Source organism: Limulus polyphemus, unplaced genomic scaffold (genome assembly GCF_000517525.1).
Source record: "Limulus polyphemus unplaced genomic scaffold, Limulus_polyphemus-2.1.2 Scaffold145, whole genome shotgun sequence".
Lineage (NCBI taxonomy): Eukaryota > Metazoa > Arthropoda > Merostomata > Xiphosura > Limulidae > Limulus > Limulus polyphemus.
In genome coordinates, this window is record NW_013665755.1 from 913,745 (window position 1) to 919,329 (window position 5,585).

Sequence of the window (5,585 nt, forward strand, 5' to 3'; positions counted from 1 at the left end):
TCTGTAGCCACAAAGAATATCAAAGAAGTTTATGGATATGTTTTGAAGGTTCGTAAGTGTCAACGATGGTTCAGCAAATTTCGTTCAGGTGATTTTAGCCTTAAAAACTGTGATGGCAGAGGCCGACATGCTGGAATAGATAATGATGCTCTGAAGACGTTTGTTGAGTCTAACCCAAGGCAACACATTCGTGAAATGGCAATGAAATTGCATGTCTCTCATGAAACAATATGAAAACATCTAAGGAATATGGGAAAACTCCTTAAAGAAGGTGGTTGGTTGCCTCATGAATTCTCTGACGATCATCGTTTCAAACGTGTGAATGTTGCTTCGTTTCTTCTGGCGCGTAATGCGCACGAATCATTTTTGGACAAAATTGTCACCGGTGATGAAAAATGGATTCTTTATGCGAATATTTAACGCCCAAAACAATGGCTCAGTCCTAGACAAAAACCATTTCCGACCCAAAAACCTGGACTCCATCCGCAGAAAGTGATGCTTTGCATTTGGTGGGACATAAAAGGAGTAATTCATTTCGAACTCTTCAATCCACTGTTGAAAAATAAAATCATCATTCGGGTTTGGAATATGGTTGTAAAGGCTGACTTTAAACATTTTATTTATATGGCTATCATTTGCCAAACGCGAAAACTAGACAAGAAAGAAGTCACTAAATGTTCTTTAAGTCCAGTTTCACACTCGCTAAATATATCAGATAGGCACGTGTTCCAGACTGGGAAGTCAGTTTTAGCTGGGGTGCTAGAGCAATATTCCAGGGACCAAGGAGCAAACATACATAATGATTTTTGGATTCCTGATGTTGTCGCCATCTTTCAAAGTATTTCCAATGTCCCAGAGACATGGGTTGAGCTGACTACCTTTATATTCCAAAAGAATGTGGCACAAAGTTACAGCTGGTGTCTACAAATCCAACTCAACTACTGATGGAAGTGAAGTAAACATATAGGTGATGCTATAGTTATCCATATCAAGGTATCCAACAAAGACCCAAATATACACCATGACATCAACAAAGCTGGAACAGGTTTTCAGCTGATAAAGAAAGAAAGATGTCTCAATTTAGAGTTCCGTGAAAGGAATGATCAACCGAAAAATACATTACTACACTACTAGTTAGCGTACATGTAATCATGGATGCAATAGCATCAAGTAGTACCATGCGATGCCAATATAAAACACTGTTAATAGATTTTGCTGAGAAATTTTCTGAAGAATGCTACCTCAGATCAGATACTGTGAACAGGCCACGTCTTGTGGATGTGAAATCTATTGTCAATGTCCTACCTACACCATATTTCCTGACATGAAGAATTTGTGAACAGAGGTAAAGAGAGATGACTCATATTGTTTTTTAATCTGCATGCAAACGGCTTGCAAAAGCTTGAAAAACTTTTAATGACAAAGATGTTAAAAAAACTCATAAAATGTATGTGTACATTTGCTTGTACCATGTATTGACAACCAAAGTTCAAAAATATTGCAAAGATAGGATATGAGGGCTTGCAAAACAACAGACAGCAAATCATCTTTTGCTCCCAACAGAAGAGCAATTGTATCACCATCTTCTTAGGATAAACTACCAAACATGGACTACTTAATAGTTCTTAATTTTCTTAATAGAAATTCTAGAGATGACCATTGTATCTGTGGCACGAAAGTACGGTATGCATCGTTAGGAACGTGCTCTTTCGAATAGCATGTATCTTTACCTTTTTGTCGTGTTATAATGCGGGGATTATCGTGGATGAAAGAAATATAGAGCATCTGTTACAGAGTGATAATGGAGAAATTAAACATAGTGTTCTTGGAGCGTTGTAAAACCACAAATATTGTACGACAGACATAGCATGTATCTTTACTTTTTTGTTCTTCGTATTGATATTCTATGTACTTAACAATAATTATGTGGTGATTTTGTGCTTAGGTTGGCAATATTTGATTGCTTATTATAAGTAGTAACAGGTATAGTAACCAGGATCAGTCCAATGAAATATAAATCCTGTAAAGCTTATTAGATATGCTAATATATAATATAACCGGTAATATTTGATTGCTTATTATAAGTAGTGGTGTTTAATGTAATTGATAATAATTATGTTATTTTTTCGTAAAATGATATCTTATATCACAACAGCAGCCACTTCAATTTCAATATGATGACTATAAACAGATATGTAGTATAAGTGTTGAAACTTGAAGCCACCAACATACGCTTCAGATGTATTACTCAAGAGATTTTGTTATAAAAACCCATTTTGGATGGACTATTTGTCACTTATGTATAAAACACTATTGTAAATACTATTTACATGGTGGCCATTTTGAATTCAAGACGTCGGCCGTAAATAAAACTTTTTGAAAGTGGTGACAAGTTATTCTGGAGTCCTATAAGAGTGATATTTAAGGTTTAATAATAAAACCCATATATGATAAGATGTTCCGCTGGGTGATGTATGTGTTTAGTTAACTAATGCACTTATTTTCAGTCTAAAAGATATAAACAAACCTTAGCCCACCCCACCCCCATCAGTGGCTCAGCAATACCCGTTGTGGGTGGAGCACAGATAACTCATTGTGCAGCTTTGTGCTTAACAACAACCAGATCAAATCAAATGAGTCTTATTATCATTAAGATTAAAAATGTTTGAAGGATGGAGTCATTGCAGACGAGTTTTACAAGCCAAGTCGTTAAGTTCTCAAACTGCAGTTTAATAATGAAGTTAAAACCTTTCAGATTCATTTAAATGTTCTTTTTGTCATACATAATCCGAACAAAATAAGAAGGACTTAAAGTTGTACAAATTCAGCTCATACTGAAATACAGAAATGTATTTTATGTCGAAAACAATATGCAGATATTATTAAAAGGTCAGCTTTACACAAGGACAGATACGGTCAATTAAATGGTTTAGAAATACACTCGAAAATGTATATAGTTTTTCACTTTTTACAGGCTATAATAGACTGAATATTATTCAGATATCTTAACTGAACGGAAACACGTGTTGAAAATTTTCAAAAGGCAAATCAAAAGGAAAGTATGAGGTAAAAGTTAAACGTATTAATATTTTCGTGTTTCAGACCCCTCCCAGTGGCACAGCGGTATGTCTGCGGACTTATAACGCTAGAAACCGGGTTTCGATACCCGTGGTGGGCAGAGCACAGATAGTCCATTGTGTAGCTTTGTGCTTAATTACAAACAAATAAACATCGTGTTTCAGTTTTAATCCTAATTGAACATTCTACATTAATAACAAATCAAAGTTCAATACTTTTCTGGCAAGTGAGCTTTTATGGACTGAAATGTTCTAACAATAACGCCAGAAATGGTTATTTACTAATAAAAAAATTAAAGTATTTTATTTACCGCACAGAAAGAAAATGTTGAGCACTTGTGATAAAATAGAAAACTATGTTTATTTGGAATTAGCAAATTCGATCAAAATTAGCTTCTGAATTAATTTTCAATTAGAGGGGCACTCATTAGAGGTATACCTCCGCCACACAGCGTTGATCATATTCGGGCCTCAAAAAATACAAAACTCTGTCCGTATGTCCATCGTTATCAACGGACACAGACCACTTTTGGCGGGACAATAAGGAATAATATTCTACATAAATCCACCAAGTATTATCAAGTTTAATATTTTGACTGAGTTATAGAGCAAAGATAGTGTGAAAAATCGGTCCCCATGATAACAGATAGGGATTTTTGGATATTCGTGACCTTGCTGTTACCTTGACATTTTACCTCGACCCTTCAAAAGCTAATCACTTCTAAAATGAGCCCTAGTCCAAATGTATACCAACTTTTGTCCAAATCCATTCAGCCGTTGTTGAGAAATCTTGCTGACAAACAAACAAAAACATACACACACATATGGGTAAAAACATGAGCTCCGTCCATCTTCGGTGGCGGCGGTAATAAAAGAAGTAAAATGTATTTTGGACACTAGATGAGAGGCATTTTGGTTGTATTTTACAAGACAACATTTAACGTTGAGCTACATTGTGGTTGTATTCAAAAACTTAACCTTTAATGTTGAGGTACCCTGCGGTTATATTCTAGAGGATAACCTTGAAAGTTGAGTTTCCAAATGTTTTCAACTGGACTTGCGAGATTCAAAAATTCTGAACATTTTACCATTACCCTCTGTGTCTGACAACTGTGTAGCTAATTCAATTTAAAATAAATAAATTGCGCTTGAATGAAATATTTGTTTAACAGGCACTTAACAATGGGACAATTGCAAATAGGTGTTTTCGCTTTATGATCACTTAAAATGCCAAAAATGCAGCACTAATATATCTGGTCTCGTTGGAGTCAAAAATCTAAGCCTACAAATCAAAAAGTAAGAAAAATGATTACTGCAAACCACTTGGCACTAAGACTTTGGCTCATATCAAACACTTTCAAATATGTAGTCCACCTGTTCACCTAGCTTAAATAGGTTATTTTCAAAGTTATCCTGACCCCATCAGTTGCAATTTGATAAAGTGATTCAAAAAGTTTAATAAACGTCCGAAGGGAAAAACAACATCCACAAACCGTGTGTGTTTTTTCAAGGAGGTTCAAGAAGAGATCACTAATAACGAAAAGAGGAGTGTAGGAAGGTAGATGGCAGAGGGGCAATAAACATGTTAACCAGCTGCTTACCGTATTCGGCTTGGCTTGACTGATGACCATCACTCAAAGCTGCTCGAATTTGGCATTGCTCTTCTCCCATAAAGCCTTCAACCTTTCCAAGTCCTTCATCGAACACGTTCGCCTTTTCAGCCCTGGGGCGTTATAAATGCTGGTCTATCCCACTATTTTTTGGTAAAAGAGTAGCCCAAGAACCGACTCTCGTCTATAACATCAAAATTAGAGATGGCTAGCGCAGATAGCTCTCGAGTAGCTTTTTGCACAATTCAAAGAAATTAAGAAATTAAAAAATATTTCCAACTGCAGCAAAATGCTCAGCAGATCACGATCTGTTCATCCCTGTCATTTATTTATGCATTTCCGGATTTGATAAACCACTTAGAAAATTCTCGATTTTTTCTGGTTTAGGCAGAGATCGCTTGTTAAGTTGTACTTATATACCTAAAATCTCAATGCTTTAAGTGATGAATAAGTGTGTTCTGAAACGCTTGACTCGAGGAAATAACTTTTTTATCCTTACGACAATTTTTTTTCCTCATTAGTAGATTTCGTTTTCCATATCATGAATAAACTATGTTGAATTGCAACAGTGTAGAAAAATCTTTAGTTTTTATGTACAAAGTGACGTGCATTAAGGGGAATTGAAGGGATAACCTTATGTCCAAACTACTAGATTACCCTTATAGCAATTGCATAAAACTGGCAAAAACGGCAAACGACGTGCACAATCATAGCAATATTATGGCAACTTCATTGCTTACTGATATATAAAACCATATCAAGGCGATTTAAATTATGAGGACAGTTTGTCTGTTTGTAATTAAGCACAAAGCTACACAATGGGCTATCTGTGCTCTGCCCACCACGGGTATCGAAACCCGGATTCTAGCGTTGTAAGTCCGCAGACATACCACTGTGC